The 27,908-nt window shown below is 31.6% G+C and overlaps 1 protein-coding gene and 1 long non-coding RNA gene across 8 annotated transcripts in view; both read left to right on the top strand.

Moving 5' to 3' along the window:
• Nucleotides 1-10,408: 10,408 nt before the first annotated feature.
• LOC139904967 (uncharacterized) lies at nucleotides 10,409-14,692 on the top strand. Its single transcript, XR_011779335.1, has 2 exons — nucleotides 10,409-10,547; nucleotides 13,001-14,692. It is a non-coding gene; the product is annotated as an uncharacterized lncRNA (long non-coding RNA).
• Nucleotides 14,693-25,712: 11,020 nt separating this feature from the next.
• Ac13E (Adenylyl cyclase 13E) overlaps nucleotides 25,713-27,908 on the top strand; it is a 40,994-nt gene continuing 38,798 nt past the window's right edge. Inside the window, exons 1-3 of one of the 7 annotated variants that reach the window (XM_071887220.1) lie at nucleotides 25,769-26,112; nucleotides 26,192-26,331; nucleotides 26,604-26,744. The gene's annotated coding sequence lies outside the window, so the exon portion shown is untranslated. Of the gene's footprint in view, nucleotides 26,113-26,191; nucleotides 26,332-26,603; nucleotides 26,745-27,908 lie in introns of all 7 variants that reach the window. The other 6 variants (XM_040708836.2, XM_071887221.1, XM_040708833.2 and 3 more) reach the window with 6 other exon arrangements.

The raw sequence follows: 27,908 nt of genomic DNA, 5'->3' as shown, positions 1-27,908 counted from the left end.
TGCACAATCGGTGGACCGGGATATATTTTTGGATATTATATAGAATTTATGATGCTCGGGGAAGCGTCTGTTGAATAATTTTTGCATTCAATAGCTTGAGTAGACTCAAGTAAACTGCTACCTCAATGAACGAAATACGATTAATATGTAAAGTATTCAGTTCTTTTGTTAACACAGTTCAGTTGAATGACATATTCTAGAAATCTACTACAAGTCCTAGTATGATCTTTGAATGATGATGATTTTGGTAACTTGTAGGATTCAATTCAAAGTTGAGCTTGATGCAGGGGGAGTAAGTGATCCTGGAGAAGGGATATTTGAATTGTAAAAAGAGAAAGGGAAGAGAAAAGGGGATTCTGAAATTGATGATTGTCGATAGATGAGAAGGAGTAGGAGAGAGTAGTAACGTGACCGGAAGTTACTCCCTGTCAAGTTCTTCCCTAGAAAGTTTCGCTCAGCTGAAGTTTCGCTCTCATATATATATATTATAGCATAAATCTATCTTTTCAACTTGAAGTCCTTTGTAATTAATTATGAAGTTATGGCATTTGAGTAATTAATATGAAATAAAAGTTGTTTCTTATTATAATGAATTCGAACCTTTTTTTTCTACCACTGTACTTAAGCTGAGGGAATAGAGGAAGAAGGATCACAAATGAATAATTTTGAATGAACATAGTAAGTGTTGCTACAGGAGGACTACTTTAATTTTACATGTTCTTAGTCTTTTACTCAAGAAGTTGTTACACTTTTTAACATATACTGTGAGTATTTGTAATACTTTATTGCTTGTAAATAACTTTTTGGCTTTAAATGTTTAAATTAAATAGGATGAGACTTGCAACGATCATTATCAGAATCCCTTTGACTTATACCTGGTAAGATATGTAAAATATTCAATTTCTAATATTTTGCAGCTAAATCAAGGTACCTTTTTCAAGGCAAATTAAGATCAGGGTAGACCGTAGCCCTAAGCTTCCAGTGGCCATTGGATAACGTAACAGAGACGTTTTTGAGTATACCGTAAGGGATTTTATATATTAATATATGGTTGTGCTTGGGAAAAACTCCATACATAAACCGTCAAGGAGAGGAAGGTTTTTACAATATTAACGATAATTATTCATTCTATTCACAACTAAGACTAAGATTTTGTACCGGGACGAATAATACCTCGTTAGAATAGAATATAAATATAAAATCGCATATTTTAAGTTTTTTTTTTTTGCATAATCTTTGAAAATGAACTATCAGTACCGGATCGAAAGAGGGGGTCTTGTGAGATGTTTTATAAGCTACTCTATAGATGTGGTTGCAGTCATCCACAAGCTTTCGACCGCCTCTTCTCGTTTTTAAATAGGAAGAGGCGTAAACGTCAGTTATACAATAGGCAAGTCAAAATGTTGCAAAAGTTCATCTGAAGATGATGAGGAAAATGAAGAAACTTTAATAATAGTTGATGAATGAAAAGATAATAACTATACCGGCATACGTATTACTTTTGTAATTGTACAGCAATGAAAATGAAAACAAGGTTTATTAAGATTTTAACAGAAGTATCCATCTTATTCATTAAGACTCTACATCAACAATTTAAAGCTCCGTGTCTCCAGTTATTGATAATTTAATTACTCAGACTAGGTGGATTTAAATATCTTTGATCAAAAATATTCGAATCCAACTCCACACCTCTTTCTAAGTCATCTAGCATTTTTGACTTTTTTTTTTTTTCATATCATAACACGAGTTCTATTTAAACGATTTTATAATTGGATTGTACAAACTAATAAAAACAAGCATTTAAAAATAAATCATTTTATTAATAAACCAAACTGTATTCGAGTAGAAAAAAGTAAATAAAAATCTATACATTTTACTAATAGGAGTCCAATGTAAACGATGAAACTACATTTCAAGACCTAACGATGGAATGAGAATATGTGTTTGGATTTAAATCCTACATAACGCATTTTAAGAAAATGAATTAGTTCTGAACCAATTTTAAAACTATATTGATTGTCCAAAATATGTTAAGAAAGAGGAGAGGAAGATTGATTGCGTTGGGTCAGTTGTCTTACTCTTGTTGGAACCTTTTATTCAAGCCGCAGATGTAGGAGTTGAGAGGCTCTACCATCCGAGCTTTATGTGTGGCTTGACACGCCCCTCGCCCCTCCTGGAGGAAGACGAACAGGATGTGTTCAGATTCCAGTTACTTAGTTTTGTCTATGAGAAGCACGTCCTCAGGATTCTACGCAAGCCACCTGTCGTTCATGATACGCCGTGGCTTCACCGGAGATCTTCTTGTCCTAAATGAGACACACCCTGCTTGAGCGACAAGAAGAGGCCCAAGGATTTACTGGACTAGTGCTTCTTAATAGCCTCAAGAAACCCTGATTCAGCTTTAACACTTAGAAATTGTACAACCGATCTGTTGTAGAGGACCTGTGGACCAGTCCGGGTCATTAATCGATTCACTGATGGCGATTTGATGGCTCACTAAGAAGGTCATGATGCAATTCCTAGTGCCAGATCTGTTGTGCTTCTTATTGGTAGGGGTCCTCCCCGAAAAGCCTCCCAGCAGGAGCTTCTGCGCGATAGGATAAATTAAGAGTTCATCTCATGATTTGGTTATAGAGTTTCTTCTTCTTTTCTCTCATCAGAAGTATAAAAGTTTTTAAAGAAGTCGGTTCGAACTCTTTATAAAAAAGGTGCAACATTGATGTTTGATATGTTCTATTTTAAAATATATTAAAATTGAATTAAATACTCTCATTTTACACTAACGAATGCAAAACTGCATTACAAATGACTTCAATTGGGAGGGGGAAGGGAGACTTATTTTAAATCTGAAATTGTATGTAGAAGATACATTTATGCTATAATATATGTATGAGGTCGAAACTTCTACAGGGCGAATCTTCACAGTGCAGAACTTCCCAGGGTGAAACTGCCTTGGGCGTAACAACCTATAACCGAGTAGTAATACTAATAGACGATGAAGAAGTGGAGGAGTAACGACGGGATTTATTTGTTTTTCCCAAGGTATAAATAATATTAACGGATTGGGATACCACATTTCTACTCACTATGAAAGATTTATTGTTTTGATTAACTGTCTATTTTTGCGACGACAAAGAATTTCCCTTATTTTTTGCACAGTATGATTACTAAATGTATTTTATCTCAATGGATGAAACAGCCCTTTAAAAAAAAATACATTAGTCGTCATATTTTGAAAACTTATCGATAAATGAGATCCATACTAAGGTCGATAATGGTTTGACAATAATTGAGGAAAACAACATAAATAGAAGAGGCTTAGACTTATTTTTCAGAAAATTCTAATAAACATTCACAATGCAACATTTAATTTTGATCGTTTTCATTAGTCAGCAGTACAATCTTGCTTATCAAAATTTTTCGTGTATAAGTTATTTTTTTGCCAGACAGGATTCCTCTTTTTTGTAACAAAATTTATCATAAATACAGAAGCGATAATGTTTGCTTTCCTACGGAAACTAAAAGAATATTTACATTTTTCTATGATACTATTTATTATTTCTTCAAACTCCATTTGTTGAGTAGTGTCATCAGCAAATAAAGATTGATTGTTTCCGAAATTTATAATTAATTTTTGGCGTGTATCGTTCACTCAAAGTAGTTGTTGTTTACAAAATAACTAACATTATAAATATTTTTGATGATGTAGAAAGACCTTGATTACAAATTTTAAGGAATAAGACCGTAAGTAAATAGTAAGGCCGATAAATAATCATTTGTACCCGATAAACGAATATAAATGACTGAAAAAAATGGGTAAGCAACATTAACAGAAAATATTACATTAAATGATAGTAGACTTATCTCTCAAATATGTACTGATAAATATTTACAATACACCATTCAATTTTGATATTTGTCTTTGATCATATTTTCAGTTATAACTTTGCTGAATATGATCCTTATTTTCTGTAACAAATAATATTTTCCCAGCGATGGTGTTTATTTTGTTATGGAAATTATTACCACTTTTGTATTCTTCTTTGACAATTTTATTTATTTATTCATATAAATCCATTTGCTGAGAAGTGGCAACAGCAAATAAAGAATTAATTAATTTTTGGAGGATACTATTTTTTTCTTGTTTTTTTCTTCATACTCGTAGAAGTTGCTTACAAATCAAACTACTATGTATATATAACATTTCTGATGGTGTAAAGAGCCTCTTACATATTTTAAAGAAATCAATATTGTAGGTTTCTTGGTATTTAAATTGTCAAATTGGCTATAACTTTTTGAGATTCGACGGGAACTTCTGTGAACATAATATTGAGGACTGAGGCTCAAATTGTCGTTTCTCAAAAATTAAAAATATTAGTATTATATATATTGTTATTGTCATCATAGATTTCTCATATTGTATGTTAATATATAAAAAGAAAGAAATTCATACTTCAAATGAATTTCTCCGTTCCATTTTATTGTAAAAGTTGGAAAACACAATTATTTATTAAAGAAAAAATGGAGTTTCCATGCTGAGTTATGTAAAGTAAATATTTGAGTTACGACAATTTGGCTCTCAACCCACGGTGTTTCTCCGTTTTTCATAACCCGAATGACATGTTTTAAAGGGTGTGCCCGATTCAGGTTCAGCAGTTCCATCGGTCCTGATCTCGGTTCTTTCATATCAACGGTTTCAAACTCGTTTCTATTTTATACAGTTTGGTAATAGGCACTTAAAACAAGAGGCATCGCTAGAAAATCTGAGTCCAGGAAAGGATATTAGATACAAACAGCACCGCAGCTACCTTATACACAGAGTGCGTGGTGCCCCAAGTTCCAGCAGGGCCTTCGGAAACTAAGGTTGCTTAAGATAATGGTTTTCAAAGGGGAACTGCTGTAAGAGCAGGGGCAGGAAGATGGAGAATTGAGGATTGCTTTCCGTCTACACATACATAGTATAAAGGGTGCCTCAGCTAAAAATTTATTAGTGCAAGGGGGCCTTTGCATAGTAAAGTTTGGGGAACTTCCTACTTTTAACTTCAGGTATCTTTTCTCTAAGAAAGAGCTTATGAATTATAATGAATCTTCAGTGACTCGAATGACGTTTTTACCAGTAACCATATAATTTCAGCTGCTTTAGTACCCATAAAAAACAGATAAGACTGGTCCTAGGACTAACAAATTTAATTAGGATGGAACTGGAGGGACTGCATCCTTTTTAGTTTTTTTTATACCGATACAAGACTAGTTAATATATATATATATGTTTAAATGTGCAATGACGATATATGTGGTAACCCGCCTTAACTGGACTGGCATATATATATTCTAAGGAAAGAAGCAACAAACATACCAATCAAAAAAAAATTATCACCTCGAATACTAATAGGTATAAAATTCCTTTGTCCAAGTCAGGGATATGATTTTTGTAGATAAAAATTATAGTTATATTTTAATGGAACTCTGGAAAAGTTATTTTCTAAGTCATATTTTGATCGAGTGTGCTTGAGGAGTAAATAATTACCTCCGCTAATGAAGTTGAACGGAATTTTTGTTTTAGCCATTGTTTTTTTTTTGATGGTTACTTAGTTTGTTTGTTAGTTTGATTTTTAACCAGGCTTAGAGCAAATCTTAAGGAACAATTTGGATCAAACTTTGTACGTACATTATATATGGCCAAAATAAGAGGCCATGAGATTTTGAGAAGTCAAAGTAAAGGTAACACAAAACGTCAAAAATGAATAATCGACCATAACTTTGAAACGAATTGAGATATATAACTCAATTTAATTTTAGGCGGAGTTTTTGTGCTCGACTGAGTGCCCTTAGAGTTTAGTTACATCTGGGTACAATTTCAGTAAATTATGTTAACATCTATAACTTAGAATTTTCGAATTGATAAGAACATAATATTTAATAGATATGAATTTGAGATTTCAAATCCACCCCTAAATCGGCTGTAAAAAAGAAAAGCTTCTTGTAATTTGTGCATGGTGCACTTGTGTGCAGAGAGAATGAAGTACGTTTTTTGAAACTATTTTACATTTTTTGGTTATAATGTGGAATTTTTCATGAAATTGGGTTATAATATTTTATAATCCTCGTTGGGATAAGAGCCATCATAAAACCACGTAGACTTGAATAGTAGGCCAAAATTGTATAAATGACACCATAAGGAATAGAAGACAGGAGCGTCTTTGGGGGAGGGGGGACTGGAGAGTCTGTAGCTCCCCCCTCCCCTCCACAATAAGAAATACATTTTTATTTTGGATTATGATTTTTTTATGCGAAAACAGTAATACATTTTTTTCCCCCAAGGACTTATTTTCTACAAAAAAAAGTCTAAAATTTGAAATTTAATTAATTTTTTTCCTGAAAAATTTTATATTTCAATTTTTCAAAAATGTTTTATTAAGAATTTTAATTTTTCAAATTTTAAGATTTAAATTTTAGCCAAACAGAAAAAGAGCCTTTGCCAAATTTGGTTCAAAATCTCTTATGTAGATATGGTTAAGAAAAATAATATAATTATATTAGTATTAATTTTATTCGTAAAAACATACTCTGACACTCTGATGTTACAAACACATACATCTTTCAATTAAAAAATCTTCTTACATTTGGAGAAACTGACTTATACAAGTTACTTATTGCATCCCAATTCAAATGCTTTAGTTCATGCCAGCTCGATGATGAGAAAGTAATCGAAAATATGTTGTTGATTACAAGAAATAATTTAACGTGCACAAAGCACAATGGCCTAGCACTATGCTTGAATTTTTTTTTATTCATCTAGAAAAGTTGCATCATACAGATATAAATAAACATTTTAGTTTAAAATTACTTTCCTAGAAAAAAAAAGAAGAAGAACATACATCAATGCACTCCAATACACGCGTTTGTTTAAAAGGATGACGAACCAATAACCCAAGAACAAGTTTCTGAAAGTTCAAAAAGCAACCATAAAAATAAAAAAAATAACTAAGTTAAGAATGACGAAACTTTGGCTTACAGTCTGAAACTTATATATATATTATATACATTGCCACCATGTGATCCCGGCATTATGTATAATACCTAGGTAATGATTAAAATGTTGTTTATTATATAGTGTACTTGAGACCATCAGCTATTATATACATTACCTAGGTATTATATATAATGCCGGATTTTCATACTTTGCCTGTAACATATAGGTATATATATATAATCATGTGGAAGCCACTGATAGCAAAATGGTATTTTTTAACTATAATTTAAAATTTTTGAAGAATTGGGATCCGCATATCATATATTCGTTTGTAGCTACCTATGTATGCTTTAACTTGTAGTATGTAGACCCTAATGTTTACTCTCCTTCCCTGTTAATATATATTGTATGTATTTGCTTTTGGTGTAGTTTTCATTATTTTATAGTTACTTTCCTTTTCAATAAAGCCTTAGCGAGTGTTTGTACGTTGAGACTTCATTAATTTCCACATCAGATCAAGTGTTGAGTTTCAGACTGAAAATATGAGACCGATCCGAGAACTTTAAGTAGACCAAACTAATTTGCTCCTTTAAAGAAGATCGGCTTGAAACAATCTCATTCAAAATTCGGGATAGACTGATTCTATGTAATAATTCTTAATGAAGTCATGTGTGTTTAAAAATAGTGCACATCCAACTACAATAACGTCATATCACATTAAATGTGTAGTATAAATCTTATTTGTACAGCATGCTGTTACCCCTATTTTATCAGAAAAGCTTTTCCTCTTTAAAAAAAAAACACACACACACACACATAAAAAGGCCGGATTCAGGATTATATTGGGGGAGGGGCTTGGTTTTTTATTTCGTTTTGAAAAAAAAAAAATCCATGTATATTTTTGTTTTACTGAGGCAACGCCGTGACAATTGATAAATCAGGATAGGGAAGAAAATTGGTCCATAGATTCAGAGGGAAAAATCTGTCTACGATTTGAAAACAATTAAAATCAAGTCTACGGTTTGAGATCGTGGTCTGGATCGAAATCTAAGTCCCAATCGGTCTGTAAAGACCAAACCGAAAAAATAGTTATGTATACATAGATCAGGGGCAGGCAGAGGGCTGGAGGGGCATTTGTATCCCTCCTTCCACAAAAAAATAAATTAATTAAGAATTTTTTTAATCTTACTAGAAAATGAAATATTGGATTTTTTTTATTTAAATTAATTATCTGTGAAAAACTATGGACTTTTGAAATTTTACTCCAAAAAAATTTATATTCCAATTTTTTTGAAAAAAATTGGGAATACATAAAGTTTAGTTTTATAATATTTTTTCAAATAATCTCAGTTCTTTCTGAATAGCTCTAGATTTTTTAGGTTTCTTCACAAAACATTTAACTTTTTGAGAAAAGGTATGAAATTATTAAATTTTTCGGGGAAAAATTTAATAATTGAATTTTTTTTTTATAATTTTATAATTTTTTTTCCAAAAATTCCAAATATCAAACTCCCCCCCATCCCATAAACTAATAAGGAAATATCTAAAATAGGTAGGTTTTCTACTTACTTCCATATATGTATGTAGGCTCTGTTCAAAAAAGATGACATAAAAACACTCACTTAAAATAAATCTTCTTTGGATTAAAGTTGCAGAAGCTCCTTCCACGACCCTTGTTTTGTTTCCTCCTTCAAGAAACATGAGATGGACAAAACATAATAATATTATGTAGATAGAGGGTATGAAGTATCCAATTTTTTGAGTGAGTTCTGCAGTTTCCCTATCAAATATAATATTTCACTCTAAGCCAACATCAAAGAGAGCTTCTGGTATCAAATCCCATGTACATTTTTGTTGCTTTAACGCGTCTTTACCTCTATTTTATTTCGCAATAATTTCGTTTTAATAAACAAATAAGCATGCAAACTACTTTAACAATAATAAATCCTGGGGTATGTAAACCAACTCCTAATAAATGAATAACGTTCATGCCCCATTTTGGGGAATTGTTCACTGCTTGACAAGAACTCATTCAAATTCAGCCAATCAACATTCCAAACATTATGAAACAAGAAAATTAGACACATCAATAACTGAAACAAAATAAAGTGTAAATTTTTGTTTAACTGGGTTAAAATCTTATCCAAACAACTTCATTTAACACGACGTTAGCTCACTAAGACAAAAATTTACTCCATTTTGTTGTCGGCTTTGGTTTTAAACTCATTTCTCTCTTATCAATGGAATCAATGTTTATGGCTTGAATTCGAATAATTTCTTGTAAGCAGTGAACAATTATTAATTATTAAATAATAGTAATGGGCGATTAATCAAAATCGGGAATGGGTTGTTTTTTATGGAACAAGGATCGGCATTAGGGAAAATAATGTTGAATTGGCGATTCCGATTCTTATTCATTATTGGTATTTTACTATTGATTACTTTTCAAAGTCATGATCTCCACCCCACACAATTAAGGATTTTTTTGCTTTTTACAAGAAAATTTAATATTTGATTCTTTTTTTTTTTTTTCCAAAAAATTTAATATTTGAAATTTAATTTAATCTCTGATTCTTGTGGGTGACTACGGCTCTTTTTACCATGGGAAATATGCTAGAACTTGTATATCTTATCGCTGCCTAATTTAAACTTTTTACATAAAGTAATCAAATATACGTTTGTTTCTACGAACGTATATTTTTTTATACGTAAATTTATTAATCAATTGCTCTTATCTACATAATATATGTATATAGGGTCATGCATAAGCTTGAATGTACTTTTAATAGATATAAATAGTTTGTCATTCCTGTCCAACAAGGAGAATCCTCAATGAGTATTAGGATTTTGGTCAGGATTATCATATTAAATATATGTATTATAATAATAAACCTAATTTATAATCAAATTTTGCATGAAATAACCCTTTTGTCTTGAGGAATGGCTGGCATTTAACTTTTAAATGAATTCCCCCTTGATCCATGAAGGAAAATCATATAATAATAATAATAATATGTAGATTAGCTGTAGGTAAGAGAAAAGTTGAATGATTTTTTGGTGTATGCATAACCTACATATCTTATTATTCGAGTTAAGTAGTTTGTGTTGAAAAACTACCTTTAACAATTACAAAAGGAAAAACGGTTGTTATGTTGCTCTTTTTTATTTTTTGTTCACTATTCAATCGGTCGTCATGGTGTTAAATTGTCCTTCTCAAGTAGTCATTAAAGCTTAAATCAAGTAACGAAATCCGACCGTTAGTCTGAGGAAATAGTTTGGCGAGTATTTTTCATATTTTTCGCAAGATGTCAATTTTCCATTGACGTCATTTAAACTGAAGACGATAACAAGGTTTTATCAATATTCTTGTCTTTATAAATATTTATATAGATAATTTGAGTTAATTATTTGACTTTTTAGTTAGAAATGAATTATGTCAATGTCAATATTAATATATCAGCGTCTTCTGATAAGATTTTAGTCAGTAAGCTCTGGAACCTTTCCTTTAAGGGAGCAGACGAGCTTTTTTATCACGCTAAGACAAATTTTGAATACAACAAACATTCTTCAAAAGGTTCGTCAATCTCTTCTAATTATTTTTAGGAGTTTGATTCCTATGAGGAGGTCCCTGAGGTAGACGAATATTATGTAGTTGGGGAAGGAGGTATGTTAGTAGCCTCTTTTCCTTCGAAGTTATGCCTTGTACCAAGAAAAAGAAGATTTGGAAGCTTTCCACTAGCTAAAAGAAAATAACTTCACATCAGGTCAATGAATCTTTGGATTTTATTGGAGCAAAGGAACCGGCTGGCTCTTTTTATGTGGAAATCCTTTATTTTATAATATTTTTTTTCTCTCGGATGAAAATAATCTTCGTCCGGCTTTGGCATTTCTTTTTCGGATGGGGCGTTTGAGAAAAGGAAAAATTTCTCCAGACGTGATAAAATTAATAATACATCGTAGTTTTCTGATAATGTTTTAGTCTCTAAACGCTGCAACTTGTCCTTTAAGGGAGCAGACGTGCTTTTTGATCTCGCTAAGACTAATTTTGAATACAACAAACATTCTTCAAAAGCTTCGTAAATCACCTCTGATTATTTCCCCTGCAACAATGGCAAGGCTTTACTGCCGACCATTGGAGTTATTATATTATTTCTATGAAGTAAAAGCCAAAATTGCTTCATAGAAAGGATAAAATGGCCAATATATATATATTATATTAACGACGAGGGATCAACAAGAAATTGTATTCCTGTTCTTTTGGAAACGGAGCATTTGTAAAGAATAACTTATTACTTTGTATATGCATGAAAATGAATAAATTATGGAATAGTCATGACGTATCAAGGGAGAAGAGGAAGAGAGCAAAATACATAGATTATTTTTGTGTTATCGAGATAACACCGTTTATTATTTAACTCCGGAGTAGTAAACTTTCTTTCCTCAAAGTCAATAGATTCAATTATATTCAAAACCTGATTAAACATTTGTGGTAACACATACAAGATAGAGAGTCACTTAGAGGATTTGTTGTAGAGTTAAAACCTTGTTGGACTCCAAAAGAATTGAGTATCGACATAGGCTAATTCCTTATTTTTTTCCTCCCCCTCCTTCCTTGTACCGGGTGATTGTAGCTGCTCTCCTTCCCAAAAAAACATTGTTGGGCTTTGAGATGAATTAAAGATCGACATCGGAGTAATTATTGCCAATGTTCTTATTTATTTCCTTCTCAACTCCTCCAAAACATTCTTCAGATTGTCAGGGTGACCATGTTGATTTTCAGTTTCCTTTTTTTAACATGTGTGTTAAAAAAACACACAATTTGTATCACTTGTTATTATGGGTCCAATTTTATTATTGTGTAAACTTTGTCAGTCAATTTTTCGATTCTGTCCAACAGTCTATGTATGTGCAGGGAAGGGGAGGGGGGATATTAACTTGAAAACGGAGCAGTCTATTCTAAACACATATTTGGTAGGTAGATGCTTCTTCCCCCCTACATAATATAATCTATATATCATCCCAGGAGCGTCTGGAAGGGGTGGGTTAGAGTGCTTGTGCCCCCCCCCCATAAAAAGAAGTAAGGAATTTTTGCATTTTACAAGAAAATTCAGTATTTGAAATTTTTTTCCAAAAAAATTAATATTTAAAATTAAATTTTTTGAAATTTGTTGAGAATAAGTATGGGTTTTTGAATTTTTTTGTAAATGGTTGTCGATTTTGAAATTTTTTCCAAAAAAGTTTCATTTTTAGATATTTTTGAAAAAAAACATCAACAACCAAGCCCCCCCCACCCCCGCAAAAACAAACAAACATATATATCTATATATTTAATCATGTGGACGGCCCTGCATCCTCAGTCACAAATAAATATCCATCTCTTTCAACATGATTAAAATAAGAAAATAATGCAAATGGTTATTTCTGTTATTCTTCTTATTCGGTGCAAACTGGTTTATTATCGCCTTAAAAGTAAGAAAAAATATGGCAACATTGTGATGATGTTAATATACCCACCTATGTAGAGCCAATGTGTATTGTACATATATACATACACACTTACATATACCATAACAAAAAGAAAAAAAAGAAGATGACTTTTATGACTGCGTGGGCAAACATCATCGATGATAACCAAGGAAGAAACTTTTTATATTATCTTACTACATAATAGCTACTAGGGTTTCCCATTTCTCCGGAAATTGTCCTTGAGCATAATCCCGGAAAACATATGTTAAATACCGGGATACCCGGAAATAATGGGGGTTATATTTCCAAAATTAATAAGAAATAATATGTACATTTTAAGCTAGTCTTACTCAGTCATATATTATCAATTATCACAGTTTGTTTTTAAGTGCCACCGCTTTCGTTTTTTTTTTAAATTCCGTAACCCAATCCACCTCGCAAAAAAAAAAAAAAAAAAAAAAAGGTGATAACCATTAGTTTTTTTGTTTTTTTGACAATTTAATTAATAATAACCGTATATTCAAATTAAATGAACTTATATTATGAAATAATTAAATGCAGGATTTGGATAATCCCGAAAAATCTGGGGGAAACTGGATCCTGAGTAGTTGGTATACATATTATATCTACATATAATCAAAGATGGATGCCCAATTACATATTTTGTTGCCTCTTCCCTTCGAATAGTAAGCCTGGTTTCTATATCAACTTATCTTCTGAGTTCACAGGTCCCGAGCAAAAGTAGGGTCCAAAGTGGGTGTGTGTGCATGGTATCCCAATCATTTATATAGCAGCCTCTTAATGATAGTTTTTTATTGGCATCCAACTCACTCAAAAACGGACTGAGGTTATTGTTGTATATCTATGAGTCAACAGTGAAGCAAGCTATATTAATTTTTTCTCAAAATTGAGTATGGATTATATTTGTATACTTTGACAAATTATCGTGAATTTATATCAACAATTTATTCTTATTTAATATTTGGTAAATTGCACTTAAAGAAACTAAACTTGATTGTCACAATACAAGAATGATGAATTGATAAGGAGATTTCGGGGACAATATGAGTGTCATATAAAGTCTATAAACTAAAGCTACAATGATTAAGTATCCCAAATCATTACAAATTTGAATATAATGATAATAATTTGCTGAAATATGTCTATAAAATATTGAGCCATATGTATATAGGGTTGATCTTACCAGGTGCTACCCATTTGATTATTTGTAATCAAGAATTATATTGGTGCAAAATCACGGAGGGGGACAACAGACATCTTATTTCTGAAGAGAGAAAGCGGTTGGAAAGAGGAAAGAAGATTCTAAATTTTCTCGAGGCCAATAAAAATTAAGAAAAAGTTTTAATCCTTTCTGATGATAATTTTTTCACCGTTAATGTCATTGTGAATAAGCAGAACAGGCACTACATCACAATCAAACAATATCTCGCCTTCAGTAAGAAATGTCTTCAGAACAAAATCTAGAGGCCAGCAAAGGCGAAATCTGCCCTCCCCTTTTTGTAAAGTCCGGCTCAATGCAGATGCTTACATCGAACTTCTGGATAAAAAAGTGCTACCTTGGACCAGAGAAAAGTTCGGGGACAAGTTTGTTTTCACTCAAGATGGAGCTCTTTATCATAAGACCCATGCCTTCCTGAGAGACAACTTTCCGGACTTTTGTCACCCCCAACATTGGCGACCATTCTCTCCAGACGCGAATCCCTTGGACTACTATATCTAAGTGTGTCTGGAGGAGAGGATGTGTACAATTCCTCAGAAGGTTGTCCAGTCTCTAGAGAGTTCCGTCAAGAAGGAGTAGACCAAGCTCATGTCTGACTACATAGTCAAGGTCTTCAAGAGATTTGGTCCCTTATTGAGGTAATTACTAGAGCCGAGGGCTCACATATTGAATAAAAGTTGTGCCAAGAACTATTTTCGAATTAATTAGATAAGTAAATGTCCTCACAAAACCTCTCCTTTAAATTTTAATCTTGAAAAATGGAAAAAAAAAATAATATGTACCACTAGGTAAGATCAATCCCGTAATATATACGCAGTAAAAAAAAAATTTGGAGAATATATTTTTCTTAATTTTATTTTGCAATTGTTTCAATGTATTTTTTATCTTCTATATCAGTTAGTAAAATATTCTGATTATTACTTTGGGCGCACTGCAAATTACACTTAAATGTTGCAAAATTCCTTGTTATAATAGAAGACTATTAATATCTAAATATATACATTAAATATGAATGTCTTTGTGTGTGTGTATGTCCTTCAATTATGGCCAAGCCAATGGATGGATTTTCCTGAAATTTTCCATGTAGGTCCTTAAGGCTCCAAAACGGTTATGGTAACTTTTTTCCCCTTTTGCCTTCGGGGCCTTGGCGGCCTTTAAATAGATTTTTTTTCATCACTTTACCTGCACAACCAGAGGGCCGAGGTGTATTTCAGATATTATAATTGTTCTTGATGCTCAGGGAAGCGGTGTTGGAAGGATTTAACCTGCCCCAGGGACCAGCTAGCCACAACCTGTAGATGGGGCTATGTTTTGGCATATTAGAAGGGGTTATTGGCGCTTAAAAGTGTGGCCGCATTTAAACTGCCTTGAGACCCGGTACTTCACCTGTACAACTTTAGCGCTATTTTGGGATATTACGAGGGTTCCTTGATTATCAGGGAAGGAATGGTGCAGAAATTAAACTTGGTTCGGTCCCAGCAGTTCACCAGCACAACCCGTGGGATAAAGTGTATTATATAATATTAGAAGAATTCTTTGGTGGCTAGAAACACGGCGGTAGAAGAGTTTAAACTGTATTTTGGCCCAGTACTTCACCTGTACAACTTGAAAGCAGGGTTGTATTTTGGGATATTAGGAGTCTTCTTTGATGCTCAGGAAGAGACCTCGGATAAATTGAACTTACCTCGGTCTCAGCAGTTTACCTGCAAAGCTCGTAGGCTTGGGTTTACTATAGATTTTTCGAAGGGTTCTTAGATGTCTAGAAACACGGCGGCAGTAGAGTTTAAACTTTTTTTTTTTGGCATAGCACTTCACCTATACAACCTGAGAGCCATTGGATATTAGAAGTGTTCTTGGTACCTAGGAACGTGGCAGCGGTAGAGTTTAAACTTTATTTACTACCTGAGAACCGAAGTGTATCTAGGGATATTAAGAGGTTTCGTTGATGCTTAGGGAAGCGGATGTGATACTGCGAGTCGGGCGTTTCACCCAGAATAAACCAACTACTTCCTAATGCTGTGAAAGAAAAGTACCTGTATAATGCCAAACTCATAAAACCAACCTGAAAATAATTCTTAAAATTTGACAGACTTTATTATTTGTTTAAAAAAAAGACGAAGAGTTATTTTTAGTTTCTTAATGTCCCGGACAACACCGGGCAAACCTACTCTAGTTATAGATGATATTTGAAATGCATATTGTAGCCAAATAAAGTGTGATAAATCAATCAAATATTTTAAACTTAACATTATGAGGTATTATAATTCATCATAGAAATTTGCATATATAGTCCATTATTGACCAAAATAGTTCATGAAATATTAGAATTCATATGTTATTTTATAAAAAGTGAAAAATAAATTTGGAATTCCTACTTTTTTAATAATTAGTCAAGATTGTTTTTGTGTTGAGACACTACATATATATAACTTGTTAAGTATACATATGTTGTAATTCTATTTTTAGTTTATGAATCATGACTCAACAATGACTAGAATCTTCATCTTTATCAATGGTTTGACCTTTTCCACTTTTTAAGATATTATACCAATACTTATGTTTAGTACCAGTTATAACTTCTACAATTACAATAAAAAGTTCATATTCTGTTTAATTTAATTTGTGACATCCATAATTTTAATTAACAATTATACATTGATGCTATCATTTAATTTGATGGATTAAAATTACTTATTTATTTATTATGCACAAATGATTGAACTATACCCTTAGAATATCTAATTCCAGTAATGTGCTGCAAAATCCTTACAAGGGTTCTCTGAAGGATTATATTTATATATACAGAGTAGGTCAGCAAAACGTGGACGGTTAATTAATGTTAATTTCCTCATTAATATAAGAAGGTTCAGTATTTTTTTTTTTTTACACTCTGGTTCAGCCATCTTTTTGTCCATAAACAAACTATAATAAACATCTCGTCATCATGAGTGAGGAAAAAGCCAAAGGCAGCGCATCTCCTGGACGTTTAAGTCGAAGCAGCGAAGATTAAGGTTTTCAATGATGAAGAATAACGGAGAAGACCTCTCCAGTCCACCAGAAAGTAGAAGTGACGTCATGATTGTTGATGTTCTTCATTTTGGGGCCCAAAACAATCAAATTTTATAATAATTATAAACCGTTTTTTAATTAATATAAAGGAAAATAGTGAACTATTAGTTGTCAAAATGGGACCAACAAATAAAAGAACTTAAGTCTTACGGTCAATCAAAAGTATATCCTTCTAATACCTACTTTTATTCTATATCAAACACTAATATGTATTAGAAGTATATTGTTACATCATTATACAATCTTATTTCCATAGTGTAGATAAACATGAAATATGTATTACAATGGAAAAAATAGGATATTTTTCTCTAATTATCCTTTTTTTTTTTCCATAATCAATACAATAAAAAAATCTTCAAATCTAGAATTTTTTATGGTTTTTTAATACATATTACTTTGATTTAACTTTAGTACTGTTGTTTATGATTGGCATTAAGTAGTATTCAATGCAAATCTTCAGGGTTTTTTTATTTTTAACCATTTGATAAAGTTTAATCAACATTTATGGCAAATTCTTCCATTTTATGTAGTAAAAATAACAACTATCAGCACTCAACATAGCATTTTCACTAACATCATAAATTGCATCATAATTAAAGGCAACACCATTTTCGGAGCTCATAATTAATATTTTTAGTACGTACAATGAACAAATTTCCAATGAACTTTCGTTAAAACTTCATCAAATGACTTTAGAATAAAGAAACAAAATTACTTACATTGAGTACTACTTACTTAATGCTAGTGATAAACACTAATATTTGAATTAAATCAAATTAATATGCTCTGAAATCCCAATAAATTAGATTTGTAGGGATATATATATTTTTTTTTTTGATTGATTTTAGGTACGAGAAAAGTAGGATAATTAGAGAAAAATATCTTATTCCTTTTAATTCCTAATTTATTACCTATAATATATGACGATGTAATAATATATTTTTAATAAATTTTAGGCTAAGATATTATACTAAAACTAGGCAATAGAGGGATACAAATTTTATAGACAGTAAATTTTAAGTCATTTATTTTGTTATCACATTTTTACATCCAATAGTTCACTATATTCCTTATTATTAATTAAAAAGTGTTTGAGACCGTAAAGATTTTTAGTTGACTTGGATAATTATGCTCTCAAAGAAGAATTATTTCTAGATTGGGTTCAATAAAGAATTTGGACTGGATTAGACATACAAAAAAACGGTCTCTTTAAAAATTTGGTCTAAATGATTCTGTAGATTAATGGTTGAGGACGTCATAAGTGTTTTGAAATTGTGAACATCGACCACCAATAACGTTAATGAGTTGCATAAATCATATTTGCACAACTCATAAATGAGGATAGGAGAGACAGTTTTTTAGATTGAGAATGAAAAAAGGACAATTTTATTGAGAGAGAAAAAATCAATACAAAGTTTGAAAACCATTAAATTTCATTCTTCAGTCTGAGATCGTAGTCTTTAAGATAGATACTATTAAAAAAAATCAATCTTAGACCGAATTTCAACACAAATAACTATCATATATGTAATTTCTGATCTTTTTGTTTATCTTTTTGATGGAAAGGTTGCGAAACACAATTAAAATTGCCATGTATTTTTATCTAATTTATGAGTAAAACTAATTGAAGATGTAACTTCAACGCTTAATGGAACCTTTTGGTGTCTACATAAGACCCATAGACTGTAGATTACCCACCCACTCCTGATCTAAAGAATAAAAAAATCATTGCACTCTCCTCATCACAATTATGGATAAAAAAGACTGGTTGATGATGCTGTCATCACATGAGTTCATATTAGCTTTTTCACAGCGTACTTTTAGATTTATATCTTTATCAATTAAATATAGTTGCACTATTTTGGTATTTATAAAAACATCAACTCCTTTAATCTAAAGGGATGTTCCATTGAGGGAATTAGAGCATTTTATAATGTGCACATGACACAAATTTGAGTAATCACTGAGTGGATATAATTTGACTGAATTGAGGGAAACATCTGTTCTTCAAAAAAAAAAAAATATTTTTATTTGTCGTCAAAAAGTATTTTAAAAGTAATATTGATTTAACTTAAGAGCCATCTAGAGAGTAAAAATAGTTAACGTATGAAAAGATGTCACCAGGTGCACTCTGTACAGTACTCCTGATTCATATACCAGTATAAACGAAAAAAAGCATAATTTACATTCAATGAGTAGTGTTTAAAATGAATGAAATCTTGCAGTCGTTTAGTTCAATACATATTTTTAGTGTTCCAAAAAGACTACTTAATTATGGAAAGCAACGTATCATGGTCAGAGCTTGTAAATAATACATCGGTGATGCAATCTAGTGTTGTGTGGGTCATTATTTAGGACCGAGGACTGCAGACCAGTCCAGTCCCACTTGTTGGTCCTTAAAGAAGGTAAAATCGATCCCTCGTGACTTCAAAAAGTGTATTTTTCCTCTTTTTAATTATTCTGTTTAATAGAATAATAGATTCCATATTCCAAAATATATAATAAATTATGTAATTAAGTAAAAATATAATATATTCGTATTATATTGTATTATAATGAAATATATAATATTTTTTTTGCAATAATGTTAATACATATTTTATATATCTTATTTGCTTAATTAACCATCGATTTTTATATGAAAAACTCCAAGGACCGGTCCTAAGACTTGTCTGGACGGAATAAATAAGGACCGGATCAACAATATTTCAATCATAGACTGAATAATATATTAATCAGGGATTAAGATGTAAGAAATATTCATAATAATAAAATATGAGGGTACATTGATTGCTAAAACTAATCCTTTCGTATATAAATAAAAGTAAATAAAATAATTGCAATACATAACAATATTAAAGAGAAAATAAATCGGGAAGTACTTTATATACAATCTATAAAGAATGATGTTACTTTAGATGAGGTTTCGCATCGAGCTCCCTGGCTCATCAAATCATATTCAATTTTTTTTCTCACTCTCTTATCATTATTTTTTATATCATAACATAGATATACGTTTGTAATTCCGTTCTATCCTAACTATTTTAGAAACAGACACCAAAACTTTACGATAACAATCTGGTAATCCTGAATCTCATTACCTGTACGACATGTGTTCCTTCCCTTTACTCCTCCTCTTTTTATTTCTATCCTTTAAGAGTCAAGACGTATCAATATAAATAGTTAAATTAAAATTAATAAACATGGGTGAAAAATTCGTAGAAATAACGATGCAAGGCAATCTATCGTCCTTCTATGCATGATACATTTGCAGCTCTCTATCATCGTTTTCCACCCACAGAATGACACACTCAAAATTCAAATCTTTTATGGATGAATTTTACAAATTAAAAGAGTCTGTCGATTGACAACTGGCTATTCCGATGACAAATCCTCAAATTAGGATCTTGCCCTAAGTGTCAAAATTATGGACTCTAACTAACATAAACAAGAATTCCATATTATCTTTTAGACCCATTATGGGGGCCTATGAAGAGATAAGTGACATTTCTAGAAAGTTAAATGCAATCCCAATCTCTGACGATATTTTGGATGAAGCAGCAAGCAAGGAAGTAAACCAAGATGTTTTGGGAGCCATGGTCATGTGATTGAATTAAAGGAATGGCGGAATTTCCATGTTTTCTTCATGGAACACTTCACTTCTGTAGAAGGATATGTTTTTAACTCGGTGCAATGCCGGAGAAGAATGGAGAAGCACTTTAAGGACGCTAGTAAGATAATTTTAGTGTCTGCATTTAAAGAGTCTCTTAAAACATCAATCCTGGAGGAGCAATCAAAAGACTGGGTTCCAAGTTATCTTATGTGTGGTCCTTCATCAATCAAGATGATGTTGAATAATATTTGGAATCATGCAAAATAGAGGGGTTCAGGGTATCGAAAGATACCTTTTCGGTGGACAACGGCTAACATGTCTTCGAACCCTAACCCTTTCTTAGGGTCAACACTCCGCCTAAGAATTGGAACTCTAAGAGGTCATCTAAGGCCTCCAAGAGGTGAATACATAAGTACATCTCGTTGATTTATTCCTCATTTATGAATATTTTTGATTTTGAGACTTTTGATAATGTAGTTCAAATACATACTTTAAGATTTGGGGTCTAACTTCCTGTCTGATAACTTTTTACAACTACCTACAGAAGCTAGGACTATGTTTACATAATTGAACAATTTTAATTAAAAGAAAATCTATACTTGATATTTTTTTAATATGGTTATAAATCACACTTCTTATCTAAAGAAACTTCTTATTCCTTTGTCGGAGGCAATCTTCCTTTATGCTCTGAAGCTAAACAAGCAATGGATATAGAAGTTGCGGAAATGTTGTTTTCCAGAACTATTGAGACAGCTACTGAGAGTGATGAGACTCCTTTCTTCATTTCGAGAATATTATAAGTTCCTAAGAGGGATAACTCTGGAGAGTAACAAAAAATCTCAAGATCTTTAATAATTTTATTCTAAATTTAAATTAGAATCAGTTGAATCATTAAGATTCTTATGGAAGAAGTATTCAACCAAATAACCCCTCGTTTGTTCTAACCCATGGTGGATTTCTTCTTGTCAAAAGATTTCCACGTGAAATAAATTACATATCTTAGATCAGAGACGATCAAACGGAGGCCTTAGATGCGTTCTCCATCAGTTTGGAAGAAGAAGAGTAACTTCTTTCCTCCAGATCCACTGCTTCCGAGAGTTACAAGCAGACGAAAAAAATTCTCCCCAGCAATTCTGATAACTCCCTAAGAGTAGTAAAATGGTTCTTACATTTGCAGGAGATATCGAGGGAGTCACTAAGATTGGGGGCAGTGAGGAGAATTCTCTTGTACCTAGACACTTTGTACCTCACAGAATTAGGGATTCCGATAGCATGATTGATTTAGAGGGACCTTTATTAAATCAAGGTTTCCATTCTAAGACAATTAATATAATTCTTTTCTAATTTTTTCTTCAACTAAGAGGACTTACACATCGGGATTTCAACATTTCTATAAGTTTTATTCAGGAGAGGGTTTATCTACCTTTAACGTGTCAGGGAATGTGATAATGAATTACTTAGCATCACATCCCACGTCTTCCTATAGCGCCCTTGCAAAAACAAAAGCGGTTTTAGTAAAGAATCAATTAAGGTCAGAGGAGTATCATCAGATAAGTTGTTGGCTAGATTCTTGTAAGGTTCATTCAATTTAAATCATGCGTGGCTTAGATATCAAGATACGTAGAATGTTAAAATGCTCCTTAATAAACGTAAAGATTCAGGGTGTCTGGATTGTTTTATCATATGAAATACTGACAAAAAAGACCCTTACTTTAATAGCTTTGGAGTGTATATGTAGCAAGAGCCTAGTTCTTTAACTTTATTAAGTTGGAGCTATAGAATAAATAGCGATGTTCTATTTTTTTCACCTATAGGGTCTAGAAAAATTCAAGTTTAGGCCATAATAGAAGTGGAGTTAATTTTAGATTCTAAAATTCGAAGTTTACAATGTATCGCACATGAATATTTAGTCAAGTATATAATAATTGTGTTTTAGTTTGTGTTCCTTCTTTCCAACTGGTTTGGAGTATAACAACTTTGTTGGGTTACAAATGTATAGCTACGCACCGATGAAATAGAATAATAAATATTAACTAAGTCTACTATATTAATGGCATATTTTATTTAAAGCGTAGCTATACATTTGTCAATAGTCCCTCCCGCCATACCTTTTACTTAATTGAAGTTACGGCTATGAGCAGGAAGAGGAGGAGTATAGGGAAGGAACACAGAAGCAATAATATATGTCGAACACATGTCGTAGAGGTAGTAAAATTCAGTGTGACCAGATTCTTAATTCTAAAGTTTTGGTATCTTTTTCTAAAATAGCTAGGGTAGAAAGAAATAACAAAATATAACATTAATACAGCATGCTTAATTAATGTCTACTATTTTATTCTTCAGGAGAGAATGTCTCAAGTATTGAATGATTAACTATTTTTGAGTGTGGAAGTAACAACAAGGATCTGTTAAGGTGTCATCTTCACTGTTATTAAAGCGAAATTTGTATGTTCGTCGACGCTTAATAACTCCAGGTAATGCCGGCTACCACACCTAGTATACATATAAACTTTAAAATCTTTTCAATATTACAATAAGCAAATATATATATATATATCATAGTTTACATGAAAACATGTTATAACAACACTCTCAAATAAAATTTTGTCACTCGATATATTTTCTTTTCAGTAAATTCTTCATCTCCTTTTTGGTTACACCTTGTATAATCTGTTTATTCAAGTTATAACTCGTAAAAATCGCAACTAGTATACAACATATACGATATATAAATAAGTATTTGTACATTGTACATATCAGATGTGTTACCTTCCCAGTCCTTAATTACAAGCCAATTAAAGTCTATATGCTCTGATTTTTCAGGGAAATTCTCCAGTTTCAAGTCAAGTTTCATACCATTGTTACAAGTCGAGTCGAGAGCCTTAGAGATATCATTCAAGTAAAATGTGCAACAATAAGTATGTGCGTACATGACATAATATCTAATGTTTTTATCATAGGATTGTTTACTATTGATATCAACTCACAGAACTCTAAAAATATTAATCTCATCATTTACTCATGCAATCAATATCTAATATCTAACTAGCTAGTTTTTTAATAGATATAAAATTAGATTCTAACTTAATGTACATAGATATAGAATAGGGGTTATCTCTCGGGATCCAAGATTTCACGGGATTTTACTTCCACGGAAACTCCTACATTTTATTATTTCATAATATAACCTCCATTAAAAATATATTATCCACCAGAATGAGGTTATTGATCAATTACTAATTAATTATTTTTGTTATGAGTCGATACGAATACCCTTATAATTTTTTTTTAAAACGGAACGAGGGGTTTGGGCGTTGATGATAAACTGGGATATAATGCATTTGATGTATGAATGCCTAATTTGACTAGTAAAAATTTATTTTAGGGAAAAATAAATTTGGAAAGAAACTTTTTAGAAAAATTTTACAGTTACTTTTTGTATTAGACAAGATTTAGCCAAAAAAAAATCTCCCCTTTTTATGCCTAAAAATTAACCACAAATGAATCTAATTAGAGTTATGTATCTTAATTCGTTTTACGTAACTTTGACCTCTTAAAATTTTAATTTATTCAAAATGTATTGACCTCTTAATATTAACATATCTGGCAAGGGGTTGGCTAATAATAATAAAAATAATATTTTTTTACCAACTGTGGATTTTGAAACTTTTTGTGAATAGCTTTGGATTTTTGAAATTTTTTCCCAAAAAATATAATATTTACTATTTTTTTGAAAAACTTTATAAAAAATTTACTTTTTGAAATATTTGTGAAGGGCTATGAATTTTTAAAAAAATCCAAAAACTAAGAAGCCCCCCAAAAAAAAAAAAAAAGAAGCCCTTGCACATATAACCTTGATACAAAGTTTCATCCAAATCGAATTGTATCTGTATCTGTAATCCTGCTTTAAAAAATAACGTTTTTTGCGACATTTACCTTTGACCTGTCAGAAATCAATTGGGCTGTACTGTTAACATATATAACCTTCTCCAAAATTGATCTGTAACTTTTCTAGTAATAAGTGTAAAAAAAAAAAAAAGAATAGGTGAAAACATAATTGATGGAGGTAATACACGATTGTTAAGCACTGGAATGTGATCAAAGTTCTGCAGTTAAAAAAAAAATGTTTATATTTTTATTTTCTAGTTTAGGGTATACGACACTGAGTTCGATATATGACTGATTGAGATATCAATGTTCATCTGTAACTTTATAAATAACGGTGTTATCTTACAAACACAAAAATTAATGTTTTTCAGTTGTCGACGTTCATGTTTCTTTTACCCCCTATTAGTGTTCTGAAGGCTGATTGGGTATTTTCGAATTAGCTCTTGTTAAACTGTGAATAATCCCAAGAGTCATTAAATAATAATAATAGTATAGTTTTTCCAAGAATAAGAAAAACTACCTATTGATTTTGGGCCTTTTTTCTTTTTAATTGTGGGATACAAGAAAGGTTTCGACGTGACAAATAGTAGTAACATATGAACTAAAGTATCCATCCAATGCTAATAATGTAAGGACATAAAATGTAAAAAAAGATGGGATGCAAATTCCATGACTGGCCAATCGCCATCAAATATGACGCATACAAAGAGTAGAAGCCGTCGTATCTAAACCTACATATTGGATACCCCCCTATGTGATATTTGATTAAAATTAAAGTATAACAATCAAATGACGTCATAGGTGTATCTCTCACTAACAAAATGACGATGTGCTTGAGTTGGATTATAATTTATTATAGTTGTTGTCGCTCTCGCTGTTACATCATTACATCAAGTCTATTTATATTATAAACCGGTTGCTAGCAAGGAATAACTAGATAGCATGCCCAAAACTTCCATTCCCCCGGCCTATTATACATAAATATAATACTGAAATCATAATTGTAGAATATGAACATAATATTTGCCTCCAATCTGATGATATTTTGATCTAATTTTGCCTTAATATTAAGTTGCCTTTTAATATTTGTACAAATTCAATAGTAGTAATGTTACCGAAAATATGAATAAACAACTTATGTCTCTTTGTAGCAAATACGGGATCAGAGAGACCAGGTTACTTATTTTACATATATGCAAACATATTTCTATAAAACATATAATATTGTAAATCAAATCGTTCTGTACATAAACACACAATCAAACATTATAAGAATAGTATTACATATTTTGTAATATTGAAGCCCTTTTAAACGAGATTTTCGCGAAGGAGTGCAATGATCATACAAAAAAAGGGAAAGAAACTTATTTATAAAAAGAACAAGAAACAGAAAAAAACGCACGCCTAAAGGAACAACTTCTCCCATCAAAGTATAGCCAAAATAATGAAAAAATTAAATCTTCAATATAGTATGTATGTGCTGTTCATCTTTTTATATATTGGAGATATTATATTTGTTAGTTGGAAATGAACATAGCTGTGCAGTGGGTCACGCGTTGCCTGTGTGTGTATATCAATAATAATAATAAAAATATGTATGTAGTTTATGACTTGAGTAGTAGACAGTAGTAGTAGTAGTATTCGTGGTGGTGGTGGAGGAGGTGGTACTTGTGTCGTCTATGACGTGTGTGCTGGGGAGTTCACACGCCCATCCTCGATGGTTGTTGTTATTTTTCTATTAATGTGGTATTTATTTGACAAAATTAAATACAAATTTGGTGCAAACTCTCTGATTTGATTCCTTACTACTACACAACAACATATGATTGTTATTTATCTCAGGAGAAAGAGAGAGCGAGCGAGGTAAGGACGGAATAGTGGACTAAGTATTTTTAAGCAAATATCGATTTATCTATGTACTACACTTATAAACGTTAAAAAGGTGGGAATCCCGGTGAGCGATAAAATTACGTCTGAAAAAATATTGGTGTCTTTGAGGGACAACATATTATCTGCTTACAGATATCTTTATAGAGCTCCTTGGTAGGAAATCCTGGAAAGCGTGAATTTATATAAAAAAAAGTATGTATTTAACTTGTTAGATATTCTTTACTCCTTCCTATTTTGAAAATGTAAACGTATTAGCAAGTAAAGATCACTGTTATACTTTATAGTGATCAGTAGATATGTCGTCTCTTAAAGTTACAATACTTTGTATGACATTATCTTAGGCGTGATTTTACAATCACCGATGTTTCAACATATTCAACATCACCATGTTACCTTACTAATACAAAAATATAGTCTGTTTTGTTGTCAGCTGTCAATGTGTCTGCTTCTTTTCTCCTAACTAGTGTTGATTGGTTGAATTAACTCTTGCTTAGCTCTCAACACTTAACAACAATTATTGAATTGTTGAGAAGAATTGGCGCCAATTGATTATGATCCTTTCCGCCGGTTTATCTTCGGATGAAAGGTTGCGGGATACAATAAAGGTAACAAGGTTATACATCTAATAATTAATAAGAGTAATCTTATTTTCGAGTTACCAACTTATACAATTTTTCTGTATATTTACGCTCGCCGGCATTTGTAGCTTTTTCACATCTCTAAATCTATACTTGACAGTTATAGACGTGTCAGTCTGTATTTTGTTTGTTTTTTGTAAGGTTTCATGAAAAAAAAAATATATATTATTCATCAATCGCCACAAAGTTTATCCGCCCTGGAGTAGGAGGCGGGATTCACATAGATATTATACTTAATATTAATTGTTGTATTTATTTTCATTCTTTCTTCTACCACTTGTGTACATAAATTGTCTATTTACTTCTTACTACATAGAGTTAGTAGTAAATGTTGTTTTACTATATAAACACTAACTTTTGAAGGCGTTTTTTCTCTTTTAAAAACGGGTTTCCTTTTAATTCAGCAGAGTTATTTCTCTACTACATACATAGTTAGTAATGCTGGAGTTGTTTAAAATACAAAAACATCATTCAAATGAACAATATGATGATTCTGTAGGTTAGGCCATCATTTTGATGGCCTAACCTACTACAACATACAAAAATGTCCCAAAGTGTCCAGACCATCCAAAACACTTTGAAATCAAGCAAGTATGCAAGCAAAAAAAAAAGCATTTCCTAAGACCTGCACTTATTTACTAGTTAGTAGTAGTAATAGTTACTCCTCTAAGATTCTTACTTTCTTTTCTATATTCCATCTTCTTTGACGTTGTCGTCTCCCTCCTGGCTCCAGCTCGTCTACTTTTTGCCTCTTCTCAACGTTGATAATAATATTTTAATTGAAATAACGAGTTTTGTAAATGCATTTCGTACATTTTATTTATGAAATATCCAAGATACTTAAAGATAAGTTATATACTATTTTCATGAAAAAAATATTGAAAAGCAGGCCTAAATTTATGACGTAATGAGTATAAATCTTACAAATATATCAAAAGGACTAGATATATCCCCTGCCATTGAACGCTCAACGTAGTGATGTAGATAAAATAAATGTATCATCATTACGTCAATTCTCCCTTGTGTAGTAGAAAAAATGATGACTGATATACCTTGTCTCAAATTATCATCATGGTATATCTATAAATATATAGATTTAATCCCTTTCCATTGGGGTAAAAGAGCCTTCAT

The sequence above is a fragment of the Lepeophtheirus salmonis genome, chromosome 3 (assembly GCF_016086655.4).
Source record: "Lepeophtheirus salmonis chromosome 3, UVic_Lsal_1.4, whole genome shotgun sequence".
NCBI lineage: Eukaryota > Metazoa > Arthropoda > Copepoda > Siphonostomatoida > Caligidae > Lepeophtheirus > Lepeophtheirus salmonis.
This window is presented reverse-complemented; position numbering and strand designations above follow the sequence as displayed.